Below are 22,300 nucleotides of genomic sequence, written 5' to 3'. Positions count from 1 at the left end.
AAAATTCAAGTGATTGTACATGCTGATGAGGATGTGGAGCACCCTCCATTGCTGATGGGAATACGAACTCATACAACCACCTTGGAAATCAATTTGGTGGTTTCTCAGAACATTGGGTACCTCAAGACCTAGCTATACCACTCCTGGGAAAATACCCTAAACATGCTCTACTGTACCACAAGGACACTTACTCTACTATGTTCATAGCAGCTTTATTTGTAAAAACCAGAAATTGGAAATAGCCTAGACGTCCCTCAACTGAAGAATGGATAAAGAAAATGGTTATATCTACAGAATTAGAATACTATTTAGCTATTAAAAACAAAGACATCATGAGTCATGCAGGCAAACGAATGGAACTTGAGACTATCATCTTGACTGAGGTAGCCCAGAGGCAGAAAGACACATATGGTATGGACTCACTTATAAGTGGGTATTAGCTATAAAGGAGACTACTTCTTAACAATTTATTTCCAGATAGGCCTGTGCTATTGCTTTGCCCCTCCCTATCAGCTCTGCTCATTCTGTTGCCATTAGAGTCTTAGGCTCCTGAAGCACAGCCATCCCAGCAGAGAAAAATGAGTATTCTGTGAGCTATATATATATTTTTTTGACTATAAGGTCTAGGAATCCCAAATTCCTGGATGGCTCATTTGAATTCATCTGTTTGTAATAGACTTTGCTTACCACCATAGCTTTTGGGAATCTCTTAAATCAGCAAGCTGCAATTCTGGAATGTTTTCTCTCCGAAGGAAGATGAAATCTGGGAATTTAAGCTCTTGTCTGAAAGGTTAAAATTGTTTTACCAAGGTTCCGATATGTGTGGTGTCACTGTTTGTATGATGGTAGGAGAGACCATGAATACATGGTGCAGCAATGAGTGTGCTGACCTGGCCATGCGTTAGGAAACCCAGGCCTGTTTTGGCCAAACTCTGATAACCATGTTGTTCATTTTGCTTGCTCTGCTCTTGTAAGGCTTGACGTGAGTCTTAACTACCAGGAGATCCCCTAAGTGAAACATGAGAACGGAGTTTGATGCAAACATAGAGGTTTATTTTTCCAGTATGTTGGGGTCAGCCCTCACTCAGCCCCTCGTGGCGAGTGAGTAGAAGTCGACCCCAAATGGCTATTACAAGCAGTTTTTATACTTTTTAGGGGTACAGGTTACATCAGCAAGGTTACAGTTTCAACTTATTAGCTTAAGCATATTGACTTTTGAATCTTTTGGCTAGCAAGCATACGACATCATTCGAACTCTATCTGGGACCAGAGGGTCAGGTGACTATCAGTCAGTTCATTTTGTAGTTTTTCAAGAATGTCTCTGCTCCTCCTGAGAACTGTGGGTGGAGAATGGAACTTGCCCTATGTCGGCGCCAGCACGGGCACGGTACCGAGAATCGGGCGAAAGCCTGCGGGATGAAAGAAGCACACACACACAGGTTATTCATGTCAAGCCAGGAGAGGAAGTGAGAGAGAGCCTCCTGTAGCTTTATTCACCACTTATGTACCCAAGTTCCCCAGGTAGAAAATATCTGGGAAGCACAGTGGGAAACCCTGGCTCGTGACCGACTACGAGACCTGAATTAATTAGGGAGAAATCCGAGAAGACCAGCCTAAATTTCAAGGATAAAAGCTGAAGAAGCAAAAGGCAGAAGTAAATTGACCACCACCCAGGTGTGGTCCAGGTGTGTCAGTTCCACATGCATCAGCCGGGCTCAGCAGTCATGCAGTGGAGACACCGCATGTTTACTACTTGGTCTTTTCTTCCTGTGCCGTAAATACATGGGAGAGGCTCTCGTGGAGTATGTGTGACCAAGAGTCACATAGCCACTTTGAGCTATCCAGGCCCAAATCCAATATGGCTCACTACAGCCCTAGCCTTGACCCAAGGCAGGAAGCTGGTACTTGGCCTAATCTTGACCCGAGTCTGTGGGTGTAAGGCTGGCTGAAAGCCCTAGGGTCCTTCAATCTAAACTATCATTTTCTGTAAAATTAGATTGCATTAAGACATTACTTTAAAATAGGCATTACCTCCTCTTTTTTTTTTTAAAGATTTATTTATTGTATATAAGTATGCTGTAGCTGCCTTCAGACACACCAGAAGAGGGCATCAGGTCAGATGGTTATAAGTCACCATGTGGTTGCTGGGAATTGAACTCAGGACCTGTGGAAGGGCAGTCAGTGCTCTTACCTGCTGAGCCATCTCTCCAGCCCCAATTAAATAATTTTAAATTCTAAAATTATATCTATTTTTCATTCTCTTCTATTTCTTGTTATTTCTAAGCATTTTTCTAATTGTTAATCTTTAAACTTACATTAAAAACTAAATAATTTCAGGTATGCCTAGATTAAAGAGCACCAGAGATAAACCATTTAAAAAGTAGATGGTTAAAGGTTGAGGAGACAATAAAGTATTAAAAATGAGAAACATGCTCATAAAACACTAGTTAGCAGGAAAGGCAGTGAACATGCATTAGGGATTTTATAATTTTATAATACAGCTCTGTTCATATGAGCCAAATGCCATATTATAAATATGTGTAGGCCTTTGGCATGCTGGTCCCAGTAATAGAGCAAAATGGCTTATTTTTAATTTGTACCTTCCATAAATACAGTTTAGAAGCTTTAGGGAGACCGGATAGAACAATGATAGTAGTTAATCAGTGGTTGCACGTTGTGATCCAAGCACTTTGTAGTTTTACAGTTATCCTTTCGATAGCCTGGAAAAGGGCTGTAGTTATTCCCAGCTTTCCTCCTACAAATGTCGAAATGAATCTAGCATACAATGCTGGAACTTGAATCCCATTCTCTTAGCTTCTGGTGTGAAGACAGGAATCTTGGTTAGGAGATAAGACAATGGCCCAGCTGAAGCAACAGCAGGTGTACCTATGACCTTGAAGTGGACAGTTGTCAGACTGCAGAGGTCATACACTTGCCATCTTGGCTCTTACTGTGTCACTCAGTTTCAAATGCTCTTCTGTTCTACTCAATCCCGTACTAGGACGTCATCATGAGCTGAGTCCTCTCCACTGTCCTCGATCAAATCTTCCATCAGTGTGTTAGTTTTCTGAGCCTGTGCACTTACTCTGTTGTGCAAAAGTTCAAATATACTAAGACAATGGAAACAGATTGTGGCCACCATAAAACATTACCTTCTAGATATAAAATGAGGCAGGCACAGAACTTAAAGCTGAAACAGGCTGAACCAAGATGCACCACCTCCAAAAGAAGAAGAAGGAGAAGAAGAAGGGGAAGGGGAAAGGGAAGGGGAAAGGGAAGGGGAAGAAGGAGGAGGAGGAGGAGGAGGAGGAGGAGGAAGAGGAGGAGGAGGAGGAGGAGGAGGAGAGGAAGAAGAAGAAAAAGAAGAAGAAGAAGAAGAAGAAGAAGAAGAAGAAGAAGAAGAAGAAGAAGAAGAAGAAGAAGAAATAATGAAGGAAAAAGCAAGGAAGAAAAAGGGAAGAAGAGAGTTTGCACAGTACATGGGCTGAATGCTAAGCACACCACAGCAGAGGTACAGATCTTCTGTGGATCAAAACACTTGGTAGGTTCTAGCTTGTCCCCAGCTAGGCTCTTTGCACTAAATTAAGGCTCTCAATTTGACCCAAAGACCAAAAAAATCTCAGCTCAGGAGTTAAATTCAGAAGTATAGGAATGGCTACTCAATTGAAAGGTAACTTCATTTCTTACTGGTAGTCTGTCTAGTAATCCACCTTCTCACACCTTCCTTCCTATTTTTTTTTTTTTTTTTGGGACAGGGTTGCTCTTATGCAGCCCCGGCCATTCTAAAACTTGCTCTGTAGACCAGCCTGCCCTTGAACTCACAGAGATCTGCCTGCCCCTGCCTCCAGAGATCTGGGATTAAAGGTGTATGCCACCACTACTCAGCTGAGATTGGGGAAGGGTGTGTTGATTGCTTATCTAGATATCTACTCTGTGGTATTTGAGGTAGGTCTAAATAATGCTAATTAAAGGCTTCCTGGGTTTCTGGTTCTGTGGACTTGTTATTTTTGGGTCCTTTGCCTCTTCTCAGGGTTGACTTCTTTCTTATGTAGACTTCTACTCTGTGGTAGGAGTTCATGTTTTGGTGCTGGATGCATGTCTACTCTTTGAGAGACCTCAGCAGTGGGCAGAGCACCTGGAGGGTGTCTGGAGGAGGCTTCTGTGTCTTCCTGTTCAAGAACAGAGGAGTGTTGTATTTAGTGAGTTTGCTGAAGTATGTCTTTTTGTGACCTTCAAGTTGTTTGTTTTGAATTCTACTTGCTGTCTGGTATTTGGCTTTTTGACTCGTGCTAGACCTTAGCTATCTGTCTTCCTTGGAGGCAGTTTAAACAGCTGCCCTTCTATTTCTTCCCTTTCTCCCTGCCTCAAACCCTCTCTCCTGTCTGCTTCCTCCTTCTTTTTCTCCCCTTACTCTTTCTGGATTTTTGTTGCCGTTGTTATTGTTTTGAGATAGTGTCTTCGTATCCTAGGGTGGCCTGGAATTCATGGTGACTCTCTTGCTTCAGCTCCCCAAGTACTAAGATTACAGGCATGAGGGGTTGGGGATTTAGCTCAGTGGTAGAGCGCTTGCCCAGCTCCGAAAGAAAGAAAAGGAAAAAAAAAAAAGATTACAGGCATGAGCTGTCTGTCACATGTGACCCTAAACTGTTTTTTTATTTTTAACCCCAAATTTCCTGAGCAAAAGAAAACGGTGTCTTTTGCAGTTAATTAATTTCTTTCGTATTGATTCCCAGCATAAGTGGAATTTAAAGGGTCTAATTAAAATTTTTCCTGGTCAGTGACCTTTAGTAGGGTATAGGTTTTGTTACTTTTAAAGATTCTTAATTTGTTAAAACATTGACTTTTTTTATTATTCTCTAATCTTTTCCATATGTCTGAAATAGTTAAAATTCAAAGAAATTAGGACATTCTTCTCCCAAAGACTATAAATCTTTTACATAATTTTTATGAGGCTTTTTAAAGACTGTTTCTAAGTAATAGTACATGAACTAAATAACTAGTTCCTCTTTTAAATTAGATTCTTTGTAGAGCCATTCATGACAATTCCCTGCCCAGAATAGCTGTGTGACCTTGGACAAGCCATTAACATCTCCCTTTTGAGGACTCTACTTCCTAGAGTCCTTGGGAAGAGTAAATGAGTTATGTAAAACAACAAGGGTCAGGACTCAGGACAAGGCAAATGATCAGTTGTTTTGTCGTTATTTAAAAAGCAAAGCGCAAGACAGTTAAAAGCAAAAACTTATTTTCCCCATTATAGGACTGCCATCAATTTTTAGTGGTTATAATGAGCCTGTCTTTGGAGTCATTATGACCTGGGTTTAAATCTTGTAGCCCAGCCTTTCTCTGGGTGACATTTGAATAATGAATGCTGTTTACGTCATGAGTATGAGAATCACAGGCAAGTGTAATGAAGCACTTCTGATACATTGGCACACAGGAAGTGACCATAAGTGGTCACTGTCATCTTTTTATGTTAAAGTCCAACTTGGAGGCATTTGCCCTCCAAGTTCCCAGAGTTGCTCGCCGAGTCTGTGAGGTCCTGAACTGTCGTGTGGCTGCCATGGGAACAGAGAGGGTCTGCGGTAACCTGTTGAGTAGCTGTGGAAGACTATATCAAAACAGAGAAACTTGGAGAAGGTACTTGTACGGTGTATAGCAGTGTATAACTACAGGCCAGACACCAGGGAGAAAATCAGTCTTGAAAGTGAGGAAAGAGTGCCTAGTAATGCAATTTGGAGAACTTGGTCATCCAAATAGTCAGACTTCAGACTGTGCTCATGCAGAACTCCAGGTTGTATCTAAGTTTTGAATTCCTGTTCCTGGATTACAAGAAGTACTTGGATTTAATCCCTCCAGGTCAGTTCATGGATTCCTTATTCTTTAAGAGTTCCCTGTCCAAATCCTCCAGGGGATCGTGTTTTTCATTCCCAAAGAGCACTTCATAGAGACTTGAAAACTCAATCTATTGATTGATGACAAAGGAGCAATCAACCTAGCTGGTTTTGGCCTTGTCATGGCATTCAGAATACAGATAAGACTGTGCACTCAGAGGTGGCGACACTGTGGTAGCCATCTTTGGAAATGTTGCTGGGATCAGTTATACTCCACTCTGCATGACCTCTGGAGCAGAGGGACCGTATCTCCAGAACGGCCAAGAAGCTGCTATTCATCGGCGATTCAGACACGGACCAATTTTTCAGGATTTTTAAAGATCTGGAAACTTCTAACAACCAGGTTTGACTGGAAATAAAGAACACATTTCCTAAGTGGAAGCCAGGGATCCTTGTAGCCCATGTCAAGGATCTGGATGAAACAGCTCAGATTTGCCCTAAAAAAATGCTAGTCTTTGATCCTGCCAAACAAGTTTATGGCAAAGTAGCCCTGAAGCACCCGTACTTTGATGACTTGGACAATCAGATTAAGGCGCAGCTTTCTGTGGAAGTCCCTGCCTGCTGAAGCAGGGGGAGAGAGTAGCTTTTACTGTTGATTCTCTTCCTATCTTTTCTCTCTCTTATTTTTATTGTTTATTTTATTTATATACATTTCAAATGTTATCCCCTATCCCAGTTTTCCTTCCACAAGCCCCCTATCTCCTCTTCCCTACCTCCTACCTCTAAGAGGGTGCTCCCCTACCAGTATACCTACTCCTGCCTCAGTGGCCTAGCTTTCCCCTATTCCGGGTCATCAAGCCTCCACAGGACCAAAGGACTCTCCTCCCAGTGATGCCAGATAACACAATCCTCTGCTACATATCCAGCTGGAGCCATGAGTCCTCCATGTGTTCTCTTTTGTTGGTGGTTTAGTCCTGGGAACGTTGGTGGTGGTGGTGGGGTCTGATTGGTTGATATTATTGTTCTTCCTATGAGGTTGCAAACCCCTTCAGCTCCATAAGTCCTTGCTCTAACTTTCCTATTGGGGTCCACACACTCAGTCCAATGTTTAGCTGTGTACACCTCCATTCGTATTGGTCTGGCTCTGGCTGAGCCTCTCGGGGGACAGCTATACCAGGCTCCTGTCAACAAGTGCTTCTTGGCATCAGCGATAGTGTTTGGGTTTGGCGTCTGCAGATGGGATGGATCCCTAGGTGGGGCAACCTCTGGATGGTCTTTCCTTAAGTTTCTGCCCCACTTTTTGTCCCTGCATTTTTTTTGACAGGTAGAATTCTAGATTAATATTTTTGAGGTAGCCCCATCCCTCAACTGGGGGCCATGCCTATCCACTGGATACGGTCTCTACAGGTTCTGTTTTCCCTTTGTTGGGTATTTTGGCTAAAGTCCTCCCTATTGGATTCTGAGAACCTCATGGGTCCCTGGCATCTGGGACTTTCTAGTGGCTACTCCCACTTCCCCTTACCCCTCTGCTACACAACTACTTTCAAACTCCTGAACCTCTGTACTTCTCTTCTCCTCCCATATTTGAACTGACCCTCCCTTTTCCCTCCCCCTCCTCTCTCACTCCCATATCCCTCACTCCCTCTACTTCCCAGAGATTATTCTCTTCCCCCTATTGAGTAGTACTGTAATAGCCATACTTTGGTGTGATTTTCTTTCTTCTCGAGTTTTATATGGTCTATGAGTTGTATTGTGGGTATTCCGAGCTTCTTTTGGCTAATATCTACTTATCAGTGAGTATATACTATGTGTGTTCTTTTGTGACAGGGTTACCTCACTCAGGATGATATTTTCAAGTTCCATCCATTTGCCTGTGAATTTCATGAAATCATTGTTTTTAATAGCACAGTAATACTCCATTGTATAAATGTACCACATTTTCTGTATCCATTCTTCTGTTGAGGGACATCTGGGTTGTTTCCAGGTTTTGGCTCTTATAAATAAGGCTGCTGTGGACATAGTGGAACATGTGTTCTTGTTATATGTTGGAGCATCTTTTGGGTATATGTTCAGGAGTGATATAGCCCAGTCCTCAGATAGAACTATTTCCCATTTTCTGAGGAACCTCCAGATTGATTTCCAGAATGGTTGTACCAGTCTGCAATCCCACCAACAATGGAGGAGTGTTCCTCTTTCTCCACATCCTCGCCAGCATCTGCTGCCACCTGAATTTTTGATCTTAGCCATTCTGACTGGTGTGAGGTGGAATCTCAGGGTTGTTTTGATTTGCGTTTCTCTGATGACTAAGGATGTTGAACATTTCTTTAGGTGCTTCTTGGCCATTCGCTATTCCTCGGTTGAGAATTCTTTGTTTAGCTCAGTACTCCACTTTTTTTTAAAGATTTACTTATTTATTTCATATATGTAATACATCGTAGCTGTTTTCAGACACACTAGAAGAGGACATCGGATCCCATTATAGATGGTTATGAGACATCATGTGGTTGCTGGGAATTGAACTCAGGACCTCTGGAAGAATAGTCAGTGCTCTTAACTGCTGAGCCATTTCTGCATCCCAGTACTCCATTTTTTTTAAATAGGATTATTTGCTTCTCTGGAGTCTAAATTCTTAAGTTCTTTGTATATATTAGATATTAGCCCTCTATGGGATGTAGGATTGGTGAAGATCTTTTTCCAACTGATAGTTGCTGTCTTGTCCTAACAACAGTGTCCTTTGGCTTACAGAAGCTTTTCAATTTTGTGAGGTTCCATTTGTTGATTCTTGATCTTAGAACATAACCCATTGGTGTTCTGTTCAGGAAAATTTCCCCTTTGTCCATGTGTTTGAGGCTCTTCCCCACTGTCTCTTCTATTAGTTTCAGTGTATCTGGTTTGATGTTGAGGTCCTTGATCAACTTGGACTTGAACTTTGTACAAGGAGTTAAGAGTGGATCGATTTGCATTCTTCTACATGCTGATCTCCAGTTGAACCAGCACCATGTGTTGAAAATGTTGCCTTGAAAATGTAGAAAATGGGGGTTGGGGATTTAGCTCAGTGGTAGAGCGCTTGCCTAGCAAGCGCAAGGCCCTGGGTTCGGTCCCCAGCTCAGAAAAAGAAAAAAAAAAGAAAGAAAAAAGAAAATGTAGAAAGTGGATGGTTTTAGTTGCTTTGTCAAAGGTCAAGTGTCTATAGGTGTGTGGATTCATTTCTGAGACTTCCGTTCTTTTCCACTGGTCTACCTGTCTGTCTGTACCAATACCATGTGTTTGTTTGTTTGTTCTTTTTTTCCACTATTGGTCTACAGTATAACTTGAGGTCAGGTGTGGTGATTCCCCCAAAAGTTCTTTTTTTGTTCAGAATGGTTTTTGATATCTTGGGTTTTTTAAATTGTAGATGAATTTGAAAAGTGCTCTTTCTATCTCTGTGAAGAATTGAGTTGGAATTTTGATGGGAATTTCATTGAATCTATAGATTGCTTTAGGTAAAATGGCCAATTTTATTACGTTAATCCTGCCAATCCATAAGCATGGGAGATCTTTTCATCCTTTGAGGTCTTCTTCAATTTCTTTCTTCAGAGACTTGAAGTTCTTCTTATATAGATCTTTCACTTGCTTGGTTAGCGTCACATCAATATATTTCACATTATTTGAGACGATTGTAAAGGGTATCATTCCCTTAATTTCTTTCTTAGCCGGTTTATCCTTTGAGTAGAGGAAGGTTACTGATTTGTTTGCGTCAATTTTGCATTTAGCCACTTTGCTGGAGTAGTTTATCAGCTATAGGAGTTCTCTTGTGGACTTTTTTGGGTCACTTATGTATACCATCATATCATCAGCAAATAGTGATATCTTGACTTCCTTCATTTCTATTTGTATGCCTTTGATCTCCTTTTGTTACCTAATTGCTCTGGCTATAACTTCAAGTACTATATTGAATAGATGGGGGAGAGTGGGCAGCCTTGTCTAGTCCCTGATTTTAGTTGGATTGCTTCAAGTTTCTCTCCATTTAGTTTGACGTTGGCTTTTGGCTTGCTGTATATTGCTTTTACTATATTTAGGTATGGACCTTGAATTCCTATTCTCTCTAGTACTTTTAGCATGAAGGGGTGTTGTGTTTTGTGGAAGGCTTTTTCAGCATTGAATGAGATGATCATGCGGTTTGTTTATACAGTGGATTACATCGATGGATTTCCATATATTGAACCATTTCTGCATCCCTCGGATCAAACCTTGATCCAGTGAATGATCATTCAGATATGTTCTTGCATTTGGTTTGCAAGAATTTTATTGAGTATTTTTGCATCAATATTCATGATGGAAATTGGTCTGAAGTTCTCTTTCTTTATTGTGTCTTTGTGTGGCTTATGTATTAGTGTAACTGTGGCTTCATAGAATGTATTAAGTAGTGGTCCTTCTGTTTCCATTTTATGAAATACTTTGAGAAGAATTGGTATTAGGTCTTCTTTGAAGGTCGGATAGAATTCTGCACTAAAACCATCTGTTCCTGGGGATTTTTTAGTTGGGAGACTTTTAATGACTGCTTCTATTCCATTAGGGTTATTGGGACTGTTTAGATGGTTTATCTCATCCTGATTTTACTTTGGTATCTAGTATCTGCCTAGTAAATTGTCTATTTCATCCAGATTTTCTAATTTTGTTGAGTATAGGCTTTTGTAGTAGAATCTGATGATTTTTGAATTTCTTCAGTTTCGGTTATATCTCCCTTTTCACTTCTGATTTTTGTTAATTTGGATACTCTCTCTGTGTACTCTGGTTAGTCTGGCTAAGAGATTATCTATCTTGTTTTTTCTCAACAGCTCTGGTTTTGTGGATTCTTTGTGTAGTTTTCTTTGTTTCTACTTGATTGATTTCAGCTCTGAGTTTGATTATTTCCTGCCATCTATCTACTCATCTTGGTTGTATTTGCTTCTTTTTGTTCTAAAGCTTTCAGATATGCTGTTAAGCTGCTAGTGTATACTCTCTCCAATTTGTTTATGGAAGCACTTAGTTCTATGAGGTTTCCTCTTAGTACTGCTTTCATTGTGTCCCATGAGTTTGGGTATGTTGTACCTTCATTTTCATTAAATGTCTTTCATTTCTTTATTTCTTTCTTGACCAAGTTATCATGGAGTGCAGCATTGTTCGTGCATGTGGGATTCCCAGTGTTTTTGTTGCTATTGAAGACCAGCTGCAGTATGTGGTGATCTGATAGGATGCATGTGATTATTTCAAATGTCTTATATCCATTGAGGCTTGTTTTTGTCTGATTATATGGTCAATTTTGGAGAATGAGCCATGACATGATGAGAAGAAGGTATATTCTTTTGTTTTAGGATGAAATGTTTTATAGATATTGGAGGACCCTAGTTTTTACTGAAGTGTAAGAGCTATTAAGAAGCTTGGCCTGGTAGAAAGTAGGTAAGTTATGGGGTTCATGGGAAGGACCCTAGGGGCTTTTGTCAAACTTATACCCACTGCCTCAGGTCAAGATTAGGCTTAGTACTAGCTCCCCACCTTGGGTCAAGGCTAAGCCAAGTTTCACTCTCCACCCACATTTCTTGGGAAGAGCAGGGACATTCTTGAAAAACAAAACAAAACAAAACAAAAAAACCACAGAATGAACTGATAGTCATCTGACCCTCTGGTCCAAGATAGAGTTCCAATGCATGTCATATGCTTGCTAGCCAATACATTCAAAGGTCATTATGCCTAGCCAATAAGTTGAAACTGTAACTTTGACGATGTGATTCGTACCCCTAAAAAGTATAAACACTGCTTGTTATAGCCATTCAGGGTGCCTTCCAGTCACTCACCACAACGGGCTGATTGAATGTCAACCCTGATGTGCTGGAAAAATAAACCTCTTGTCTCCATTCTCTTGTCTCACTTGGGGCGGGGGCATCTTCTGGTAGTTAAAACTCACTTCAAGCCTTACACTATCTGTTTAATCCATTTAGTTCATAACTTCTGTTAGTTTTGCTGTGTCTCTCTTTAGTTTCTGTTTCTATGATCTGTCCATTGGTGGGAATGGGGTGTTAAAGTCTTCTACTTTTTTTTTTTTCCCATTTTTATTTTTATTTTTATTTTATTTTATTTTATTTTTTTTATTATCTTGAGTATTTCTTATATACATTTCAAGTGTTATTCCCTTTCCCGGTTTCCGGACAGACATCACCCTCCCCCCTCCCCTTCCTTGTGGGTGTTCCCCTCCCAAACCTCCCCCCATTGCCACCCTCCCCGCATAGTCTAGTTCACTGGGGGTTCAGTCTTAGCAGGACCCAGGGCTTCCCCTTCCACTGGTGCTCTTACTAGGATATTCATTGCTACCTATGGGGACAGAGTCCAGGGTCAGTCCATGTATAGTCTTTAGGTAGTGGCTTAGTCCCTGGAAGCTCTGGTTGCTTGGCATTGTTGTACATATGGGGTCTCGAGCCCCTTCAAGCTCTTCCAGTTCTATCTCTGATTCCTTCAACGGGGGACCTATTCTCAGTTCAGTGGTTTGCTGCTGGCATTCGCCTCTGTATTTGCTGTATTCTGGCTGTGTCTCTCAGGAGCGATCTACATCCGGCTCCTGTCGGTCTGCACTTCTTTGCTTCATCCATCTTGTCTAATTGGGTGGCTGTATATGTATGGGCCACCTGTGGGGCAGGCTCTGAATGGGTGTTCCTTCCGTCTCTGTTTTAATCTTTGCCTCTCCCTTCCCTGCCAAGGGTATTCTTTTTCCTCATTTAAAGAAGGAGTGAAGCATTCACATTTTGATCATCCGTCTTGAGTTTCCTTTGTTCTAGGGATCTAGGGTAATTCAAGCATTTGGGCTAATAGCCACTTATCAATGAGTGCATACCATGTATGTCTTTCTGTGAGTGGGTTAGCTCACTCAGGATGATATTTTCCAGTTCCAACCATTTGCCTACGAATTTCATAAAGTCGTTGTTTTTGATAGCTGAGTAATATTCCATTGTGTAGATGTACCACATTTTCTGTATCCATTCCTCTGTTGAAGGGCATCTGGGTTCTTTCCAGTTTCTGGCTATTATAAATAAGGCTGCGATGAACATAGTGGATCACGTGTCTCTTTTATTGTTGAGGCATCTTTTGGGTATATGCCCAAGAGAGGTATGGCTGGATCCTCAGGCAGTTCAATGTCCAATTTTCTGAGGAACCTCCAGACTGATTTCCAGAATGGTTTTACCAGTCTGCAATCCCACCAACAATGGAGGAGTGTTCCTCTTTCTCCACATCCTCGCCAGCATCTGCTGTCACCTGAGTTTTTGATCTTAGCCATTCTCACTGGTGTGAGGTGAAATCTCAGGGTTGTTTTGATTTGTATTTCCCTTATGACTAAAGATGTTGAACATTTCTTTAGGTGTTTCTCAGCCATTCGGCATTCCTCAGCTGTGAATTCTTTGTTCAGCTCTGAACCCCATTTTTTAATAGGGTTATTTGTTTCCCTGCGGTCTAACTTCTTGAGTTCTTTGTATATTTTGGATATAAGGCCTCTATCTGTTATAGGATTGGTAAAGATCTTTTCCCAATCTGTTGGTTGTCGTTTTGTCCTAACCACAGTGTCCTTTGTCTTACAGAAGCTTTGCAGTTTTATGAGATCCCATTTGTCGATTCTTGATCTCAGAGCATAAGCCATTGGTGTTTTGTTCAGGAAATTTTTTCCAGTGCCCATGTGTTCCAGATGCTTCCCTAGTTTTTCTTCTATTAGTTTGAGTGTGTCTGGTTTGATGTGGAGGTCCTTGATCCACTTGGACTTAAGCTTTGTACAGGGTGATAAGCATGGATCGATCTGCATTCTTCTGCATGTTGCCCTCCAGTTGAACCAGCACCATTTGCTGAAAATGCTATCTTTTTTCCATTGGATGGTTTTGGCTCCTTTGTCAAAAATCAAGTGACCATAGGTGTGTGGGTTCATTTCTGGGTCTTCAATTCTATTCCATTGGTCTATCTGTCTGTCTCTGTACCAATACCATGCAGTTTTTATCACTATTGCTCTGTAATACTGCTTGAGTTCAGGGATAGTGATTCCCCCTGAAGTCCTCTTATTGTTGAGGATAGCTTTAGCTATCCTGGGTTTTTTGTTATTCCAGATGAATTTGCAAATTGTTCTGTCTAACTCTTTGAAGAATTGGATTGGTATTTTGATGGGGATTGCATTGAATCTGTAGATTGCTTTTGGTAAAATGGCCATTTTTACTATATTAATCCTGCCAATCCATGAGCATGGGAGATCTTTCCATCTTCTGAGGTCTTCTTCAATTTCTTTCCTCAGTGTCTTGAAGTTCTTATTGTACAGATCTTTTACTTGCTTGGTTAAAGTCACACCGAGGTACTTTATATTATTTGGGTCTATTATGAAGGGTGTCGTTTCCCTAATTTCTTTCTCGGCTTGTTTCTCTTTTGTATAGAGGAAGGCAACTGATTTATTTGAGTTAATTTTATACCCAGCCACTTTGCTGAAGTTGTTTATCAGCTTTAGTAGTTCTCTGGTGGAACTTTTGGGATCACTTAAATATACTATCATGTCGTCTGCAAATAGTGATATTTTGACCTCTTCTTTTCCGATCTGTATCCCCTTGATCTCCTTTTGTTGTCTGATTGCTCTGGCTAGAACTTCAAGAACTATATTGAATAAGTAGGGAGAGAGTGGGCAGCCTTGTCTAGTCCCTGATTTTAGTGGGATTGCTTCAAGTTTCTCTCCATTTAGTTTAATGTTAGCAACTGGTTTGCTGTATATGGCTTTTACTATGTTTAGGTATGGGCCTTGAATACCTATTCTTTCCAGGACTTTTATCATGAAGGGGTGTTGAATTTTGTCAAATGCTTTCTCAGCATCTAATGAAATGATCATGTGGTTCTGTTCTTTCAGTTTGTTTATATGATGGATCACGTTGATGGTTTTCCTTATATTAAACCATCCCTGCATGCCTGGGATGAAGCCTACTTGATCATGGTGGACGATTGTTTTGATGTGCTCTTGAATTCGGTTTGCCAGAATTTTATTGAGTATTTTTGCGTCGATATTCATAAGGGAAATTGGTCTGAAGTTCTCTTTCTTTGTTGGGTCTTTGTGTGGTTTAGGTATAAGAGTAATTGTGGCTTCGTAGAAGGAATTCGGTAGTGCTCCATCTGTTTCAATTTTGTGGAATAGTTTGGATAATGGTATGAGGTCTTCTATGAAGGTTTGATAGAATTCTGCACTAAACCCATCTGGACCTGGGCTCTTTTTGGTTGGGAGACCTTTAATGACTGCTTCTATTTCCTTAGGAGTTATGGGGTTGTTTAACTGGTTTATCTGTTCCTGATTTAACTTTGATACCTGGTATCTGTCTAGGAAATTGTCCATTTCCTGAAGATTTTCAAGTTTTGTTGAATATAGGTTTTTATAGTAAGATCTGATGATTTTTTGAATTTCCTCTGAATCTGTAGTTATGTCTCCCTTTTCATTTCTGATTTTGTTAATTTGGACGCACTCTCTGTGTCCTCTCGTTAGTCTGGCTAAGGGTTTATCTATCTTGTTGATTTTCTCAAAGAACCAACTTTTGGTTCTGTTGATTCTTTCTATGGTCCTTTTTGTTTCTACTTGGTTGATTTCAGCTCTGAGTTTGATTATTTCCTGCCTTCTACTCCTCCTGGGTGTATTTGCTTCTTTTTGTTCTAGAGCTTTTAGGTGTGCTGTCAAGCTGCTGACATATGCTCTTTCCTGTTTCTTTCTGCAGGCACTCAGCGCTATGAGTTTTCCTCTTAGCACAGCTTTCATTGTGTCCCATAAGTTTGGGTATGTTGTACCTTCATTTTCATTAAATTCTAAAAAGTTTTTAATTTCTTTCTTTATTTCTTCCTTGACCAGGTTATCATTGAGTAGAGCATTGTTCAATTTCCACGTATATGTGGGCATTCTTCCCTTATTGTTATTGAAGACCAGTTTTAGGCCGTGGTGGTCCGATAGCATGCATGGGATTATTTCTATCTTTCTGTACCTGTTGAGGCCCGTTTTTTGACCAATTATATGGTCAATTTTGGAGAAAGTACCATGAGGAGCTGAGAAGAAGGTATATCCTTTTGCTTTAGGATAGAATGTTCTATAAATATCCGTTAAGTCCATTTGGCTCATGACTTCTCTTAGTCTGTCTACATCTCTGTTTAATTTCTGTTTCCATGATCTGTCCATTGATGAGAGTGGGGTGTTGAAATCTCCCACTATTATTGTGTGAGGTGCAATGTGTGTTTTGAGCTTTAGTAAGATTTCTTTTACATATGTAGGTGCCCTTGTATTTGGGGCATAGATATTTAGGATTGAGAGTTCATCTTGGTGGATTTTTCCTTTGATGAATATGAAGTGTCCTTCCTTATCTTTTTTGATGACTTTTAGTTGAAAATTGATTTTATTTGATATTAGAATGGCTACTCCAGCTTGCTTCTTCTGACCATTTGCTTGGAAAATTGTTTTCCAGCCTTTCACTCTGAGGTAATGTCTGTCTTTGTCTCTGAGGTGTGTTTCCTGTAGGCAGCAGAGTGCAGGGTCCTCGTTGCGTATCCAGTTTGTTAATCTATGTCTTTTTATTGGGGAGTTGAGGCCATTGATATTGAGAGATATTAAGGAATAGTGATTATTGCTTCCCGTTATATTCATATTTGGAAGTGAGGTTATGTTTGTGTGCTTTCATTCTCTTTGTTTTGTTGCCAAGATGATTAGTTTCTTGCTTCTAGGGTATAGCTTGCCTCCTTATGTTGGGCTTTACCCTTTATTATCCTTTGTAGTGCTGGACTTGTAGAAAGATATTGTGTAAATTTGGTTTTGTCATGGAATATCTTGGTTTCTCCATCTATGTTAATTGAGAGTTTTGCAGGATACAGTAACCTGGGCTGGCATTTGTGTTCTCTTAGGGTCTGTATGACATCTGTCCAGGATCTTCTGGCCTTCATAGTTTCTGGCGAAAAGTCTGGTGTGATTCTGATAGGTCTGCCTTTATATGTTACTTGACCTTTTTCCCTTACTGCTTTTAATATTCTTTCTTTATTTTGTGCGTTTAGTGTTTTGACAATTATGTGACGGGAGGTGTTTCTTTTCTGGTCCAATCTATTTGGAGTTCTGTAGGCTTCTTGTATGCCTATGGGTATCTCTTTTTTTAGGTTAGGGAAGTTTTCTTCTATGATTTTGTTGAAGATATTTACTGGTCCTTTGAGCTGGGAGTCTTCACTCTCTTCTATACCTATTATCCTTAGGTTTGATCTTCTCATTGAGTCCTCGATTTCCTGTATGTTTTGGACCAGTAGCTTTTTCCGCTTTACATTATCTTTGACAGTTGAGTCAATGATTTCTATGGAATCTTCTGCTCCCGAGATTCTCTCTTCCATCTCTTGAATTCTGTTGGTGAAGCTTGTATCTACAGCTCCTTGTCTTTTCTTTTGATTTTCTATGTCCAGGGTTGTTTCCATGTGTTCTTTCTTGATTGCTTCTATTTCCATTTTTAATTCCTTCAACTGTTTGATTGTGTTTTCCTGGAATTCTTTCAGGGATTTTTGCGATTCCTCTCTGTAGGCTTCTACTTGTTCTCTAAGGGAGTTCTTTATGTCTTTCTTGAAGTCCTCCAGCATCATGATCAAATATGATTTTGAAACTAGGTCTTGCTTTTCTGGTGTGTTTGGATATTCCGTGTTTGCTTTGGTGGGAGAATTGGGCTCCGATGATGCCATGTATTCTTGGTTTCTGTTGCTTGGGTTCCTGCGCTTGCCTCTCGCCATCAGATTATCTCTAGTGTTACTTTGTTCTGCTATTTCTGACAGTGGCTAGACTGTCCTATAACCTGTGTGTCAGGAGTGCTGTAGACCTGTTTTCCTGTTTTCTTTCAGCCAGTTATGGGGACAGAGTGTTCTGCTTTCGGGCGTGTAGTTTTTCCTCTCTACAGGTCTTCAGCTGTTCCTGTGGGCCTGTGTCTTGAGTTCACCAGGCAGGCCTCCTGCAGGGGAAAAGTTGGTCCCACCTGTGGTTCCAAGGCTCAAGCTTGCTCGTGGGGTACTGCCCAAGTCCTCTCCGCTGTGGCAGCACCCGGGAAAATCTGTGCCGCTCCTTCCGGGAGCCTCCGTGCACCAGGGCTTCAGATGACGTCTGGTGTTTTCCTCTGGCGCCTGGATGTGCACAGAGTGCAGTCTCTTCTGGTTTCCCAGGCGTGTCTGCCTGTCTGAAGGTTCAGCTCTCCCTCCCACGGGATTTGGTTGCAGAGAACTGTTTATCCAGTCTGTTTCCTTCAGGTTCCGGCAGTGTCTCAGGCGCAGGGGTCCTGCCGCTCCCGGGCCCTCCCCTATGGGAACCCAGAGGCCTTATACAGTTGCCTCTTGGGCCAGGGATGTGGGCAGGGGTGGGCAGTGTTGGTGGTCTCCTCCGCTCTGCAGCCTCAGGAGTGCCCACCTGATCAGGCGGTGAGGTCTCTCTCCCACGGGGTTTGGGAGCAGAGAGCTGCTGCGGTCCGGGATCCGCCGGTGTGGGACTTCCGGTAAAAACAAAGTCTTCTACTTTTATTGTGTGAATTTCAATGTGTGCTTTGAGCTTCAGTAATATTTCTTTTACATTTGTGGGTACCTTTGCATTTGGAGCATAGATGTTCAGAATTGAGAGTTTTTCTTGGTGGATTTTTCCTTTGAGTATGTATGTAGCATCTTTTTTTTGATAACTTTTGTTTGAAAATTTATTTTATTGGATACTAGAATTGCTACTACAGCTTGTTTCTTGGAACTATTTGGAAATTTTTTCCCCAGCCTTTTACTTTGAGGTAGTGTCTGTTTTTGTCACTGAGATGAGTTTCCTGTGTGCAGCAAAATGCTTGCTCCTGTTTTCATATCCAGCCTGCTAATCCATGTCTTTTTATTTGGGAATTAAGTTCATTGATGTTGAGAGATATTAAGGACCAATGATTATCGGTTCCTGTTATTTTTCTTGTTAGAGTTGAAATTATGTTTGTGTGCTTCTCTTCTTTTGGGTTTGCTGTGGGAAGATTAGTTTCTTGCTTTTTCTTGGGTATAGTATCCCTCCTATTATCCTCTGTAAAGCTGGATTGGTGGAAAGATATTGTTTAAATTTGGTTTTGTCATGGAATGTCTTGGTTTCTCCCTCTATGGTAATTAAAAATTTTGCTGGATATAGTAGCCTGGGCTGGCATTTGTGTTCTCTTAGGGTCTGTATGACATCTGCCTAGGATCTTCTGGCTTTCATAGTCTCTGGTGAGAAATATGGTGTAATTTTGATGGGTATCTCTTTATATGTTACTTGACCTTTTTCCCTTACTGCTTTCAATATTCTTTCTTTGTTATGTGCACTTCATATATTTAATTATTTCTTTTCTGGTCCCATCTGTTTGGTGTTCTGTAGGCTTCTTGTATGTTAACGGGCATCTCTTTCTTTAGGTTAGGGAAGTTTTCTTCTATAATTTTGTTGAAGATGTTAGTTTGCCCTTTCAGTTGGGAATCTTCACTGTCTTGTATACCTATTATTTTTAGGTTCATTGTTTTCTGGATTTCTTGAATGTTCTGAGTTAGGAGCTTTTTGCATTCTGTATTTTCTTTGACTGTTGTGTCAATGTCTTGTAAAGTATCTTCTACACCTGAGATACTTTTATCTCTTGTATTCTGTTGGTGATGCTTACATTTGTGACTCCTGATCTCTTTCCTAGGTTTTCGATCTCCAGGGTTGTTTCCCTTTGTGATTTCTTTATTGTTTCTATTTCTGTTTTTAGATCCTAGATGGTTTTGTTCAATTCTTTTACCTGTTTGATTGTGTTTTCCTGTATTTCTTTATGGGCTTTTTCTGTCTCCTCTTTAAGGGCTTCTAGTTGTTTTCCTGTGTTCTCCTGTATTTCTTTAAGTGAGTTGCTTATTTCCTTCTTAAATTCCTCTATCATATTTATGAGACGGGATTTTTGGTCTGAATCTTGCTTTTCAGATGTCTTAGGGTATCCAGGGCTTGGTGTAGTGGGAGAACTGGGTTCTGATGTTGTCAAGTAGCACTGGTTTCTGTTATGATTTTGTGCTTGCCTTGTGCTGTCTGGTTATGTCTTGTGTTAACTGACCTTGCTGTGTCTGACTGGAGCCTGTCCTTCCTGTGATTCTGGTTGTGCCAGAACTCCTCAGAGTCCAGCTGTCTCTGTGATCCTGTGATTCTGGGATCTTATGATCCTGAGATCCTGGTTGTGTCACTGTTCCTGGGAGTCAAGCTGCCTCTGCATTCCTGAAATCCTGGTGTAACCAAGCTCTTGAGATACTACTCTTCTTTTCAGAGCTCCTGGGAGTCAAGCTTTCTCTGGATGTTGCAGGAGTGGGTGGGGGAACCAGAGCCCTGGTTCTGCACTGGAGACAGGTACAAGATGGAAGGAACTCGTGCCTCTGGCTGGGTGGGGTTTGTGTTTCCTGGTTCCTGTGGGTGTCGCAGTTATGAGGGGTGTTGGGAAAGGTGCTGTGGCCTCATCTGTGATCTTGAGTATGTCAGCTCCAGTCATCCTGGGTGTGTCTGATCTCCTGACCATCGAGCTTCCTCTGTGATCCTGTTATCCTGTGATCCTGTGATCCTGTAATCATGGGCATTTCAGAGCACTTGAGAGTTGGTTTCCCTTTCAGTGTTGTAGGAATGGGTGGAGAGCCAGCACCCCGGGTCTGCTCTGGGTGCAAGTTCAAACCAGAAGGAACCTGTGCCACTGACTGTGTGGTGTTCCTGTGTTCCTGAATCCCTGGGGTCCCAGTTACTTGGGGTTATGGGTCAGATGTTGGGGCCTCATCTGTGATCCTGGGCATGTTAGAGTCCCTGGGGGTCGAGCTTTCTCTGGGTGTTGTAGGAATGTGTGCAGAGTCAGTGCTCCAGGTCTGCTCTGGTGGCAGGGTCAAACCAGAAGGCTTCTTCCTTTGTAAGCTATCATCTGGACTTTTCCTAATTTCATACATATAACTTAATTCATATTAATTATTATTCCATATGAACTTAAGTGTAATGTATATATGCTTTTATTAAAAGCACAAATTGGAGTCAGGCTTGGTGGTGTATACTTGTAATTCTAGCACTCAGGATACTGAGGCGGGAGAATCATGCCTGTTCTATATAGCAAGACTTAGGCTTAAAAACAAAGACAAAAACATGTTAATAACTAATTGGCACATTTTTCACCCATGTTTTATATGTAGATTTCAGACATTGATACCTACAGAATTAATACAGTTATACATCTGTTAAAAAATAACATTTCATCACAAATGCCTCTTATTCTAACTACATAAACTTCAAAGCCATCATTTTCATTGCCACATAATGTTTCATTAAATAGTTATAACTTACTTTCTCTTTAGTACTGATGTTACTCAATGTTACAGTGTTACAAAGTGACCCAAGGTGAAACATCTTCAGGTTAGAACCTTTCATGTTTACAACACTATCTTAGAAAATATTAATGGAAGGACTCCTACATATGTAACTGTTACCCTGGTCTTTGTAAAGTTTCATGTTCCTTACTGACCACTTCTAGATGGAATGAACTACTTTATCCTCAGGGCCCAGAAATTGCTCAGGGTTCAGTGGCTATCTATTGACTTGATGAACGTATTGTTATATTATTTCCCAGGAATGGTAAGAGGTTTTATGCTTCTATTCTGTTTTAAATTACTATTAAAGAGAAGTAATTTCTTTTCAAATACAGAAACAATGGGATGGTAATGAAACTATTAAGAACAGGTAATGTTTTTTACCCCAATATTTTACTTATTGCGATTTTATTATTATCTACTGATTTTTAGTTAGTAGACAAAGGAATGGCTTTCACTGTAGCATTTTTATACCTATATACGTATACATTTGGTTACTATTTTGACCCCCAAAAATCTTGTCCTCTTCTCCACTTCTTTATTCTTACTGGGCCCCTTTACTCTGTAAATCACTCTTCGTTCTGCCTCTGTGTCAGATGTCTTTTGCTAACCTCCTTTGGTCTCCACTTTAGATTTTTATTTCTGTGATAGTTTCCCTTTTACTTTATGGGCTGTATGCACACAGAAACCTAAATACATGCATAAAATTTAAATCTGCATTCTATATATGACACAACTCATACAATATTTGTCCTTCCTACTCTGGCTTTTGCTTTCCACAATTATCTCCAGTTCTATCCATTTTTTTTTTCTTGAAAATGTCATTTTGTTCTTCTTTATGGCCATTTTAAGGCCTGTTGTGTGAGTACCATGTTTCCTTTTTCCGGTCACCTTCTGAATGGGCCTCTAGGCTGGTCCTTTACTTCTGTGAACTGTAAGCAGTGGACATGGATATGCAAGTATCTCTGCGGTGTGATGACTTGGGAGCCAGAGGAGTTGATGAGACTGGGTGTGTTGTGTGCTCAGCCTGGTGCTGCAGAGCTTTTAGCCTGTCTGCTGAGGACCAGTACTTCCTTTGACCGAATTCTAGTTGTGTCCCTATTGTTGACCAGTTCTGTGACCTA

The 22,300-nt window shown here is 40.8% G+C and overlaps 1 protein-coding gene and 1 pseudogene across 4 annotated transcripts in view; both read left to right on the top strand.

Annotated features, from left to right (window-relative positions):
• Positions 1-22,300, top strand: part of Prelid2 (PRELI domain containing 2) — a 91,711-nt gene that overhangs the window by 49,451 nt on the left and 19,960 nt on the right. The gene's annotated exons all lie outside the window — the stretch shown is intronic.
• Positions 5,727-14,020, top strand: LOC103694262 (cyclin-dependent kinase 1 pseudogene; annotated as a pseudogene).

Source organism: Rattus norvegicus, chromosome 18 (genome assembly GCF_036323735.1).
Source record: "Rattus norvegicus strain BN/NHsdMcwi chromosome 18, GRCr8, whole genome shotgun sequence".
Classification (NCBI taxonomy): domain Eukaryota; kingdom Metazoa; phylum Chordata; class Mammalia; order Rodentia; family Muridae; genus Rattus; species Rattus norvegicus.
This window is presented reverse-complemented; position numbering and strand designations above follow the sequence as displayed.